Source organism: Colobus angolensis, unplaced genomic scaffold (genome assembly GCF_000951035.1).
Source record: "Colobus angolensis palliatus isolate OR3802 unplaced genomic scaffold, Cang.pa_1.0 Scaffold14, whole genome shotgun sequence".
Taxonomy (NCBI): domain Eukaryota; kingdom Metazoa; phylum Chordata; class Mammalia; order Primates; family Cercopithecidae; genus Colobus; species Colobus angolensis.
In genome coordinates, this window is record NW_012114488.1 from 1464059 (window position 1) to 1465310 (window position 1252).

Genomic DNA, 1252 nt, shown 5'->3' on the forward strand with positions numbered 1-1252 from the left:
TCTTATAGGAATTGAAGTCTCCAGTAAAGATTCTTTTAAAATATTTTTTTCTTCTACTAGGCCAATGATAGGACATGAAACTGAAAGTGTTTCTTCTAACAGAAGAACTCTTCCCTCTCTAATATGGAAGAGGCACAAATCTTTCCACTGTCAACATTTTTCTTTTATCAGTCCTTTTTCCATTCCAACGTGCAAGCCAAGATTGAAATCAACACTAACCTGTAAAGGCTCACTGCTTTCCTGCTGGTCTTCAGAGTCTCCTGCTGAGAGAAGCAATGATGGGAGTGGTAACTAAAGGGCTCATATGATTTCTCCATTCTTTTTTTTTAAGCCTCCACCTCCCAGACTCAAGCAATCCTCCCACCTTAGCCACAGATATACTCCCACCATATACACACACACACACACTTGTAGGAAGACTTAGGGAGACCTGATGAAGCCAAAATGGGTTAAAGAAAGAAGAGAATTTTCCCCACAACTGTGGGAAAAACTAGTAAGAATCAACAAGAGCATAAAAATTCTTTGTTGTGTATTGTTCACCAAATATTCCAAAAATGAATATACAACACAGTCGGGGCTCTTTTTTTTTTTTTAAGTTCCTGTTACAAAGGTCATGGAATGTTCTCGCATCACTCGCCTTCCCGATACTGAATCCCAGATTAGGCTCAGTTCTGCAGAGGGGGGTTAGTACACAGTAGTGCCAGAATGGGTGTGCGGGTGTTACTTTCATTTTTTATCCCATTTTATAAATTTCATATTTTATTTTTTGTAGGAGGATGGGGATACGGCGAAAAATTAAATTCATGACATTTGCAGCACTAGAACGCTCTAGCTTCACGATTCAGTCTTGGATGTATAAAGTCCTGTATCAAGAAATTCCAAGATTTTCCACAACACATCACATCCATACACACCCATAATAACAGGGAGCCACATCTCTGAAAAGAGAGGTTCAAACTAAAAGTCTAAATAAGAACAGGAGAGATGTGACCCACATATTCGAATTCAGCCTTTAAAATAGCCTCATTAACTCAAATCTTTTCTTAAGTCAATACTAATTATACTCACCAGTGAGGTCAACATAATGGCAGCAGAGGCCTTTCTCAGAAATATTTAAAGTTTAAGAGTCCACAGGAGGCCGAGTGCAGTGGCTCATGCCTGTAATCCCAGAACTTTGGAAAGCCAAGGCGGGTGGATCACTTGAGGCCAGGAGATCGAGACCAACCTGGGCAACATGGCGAAACCCCATCCA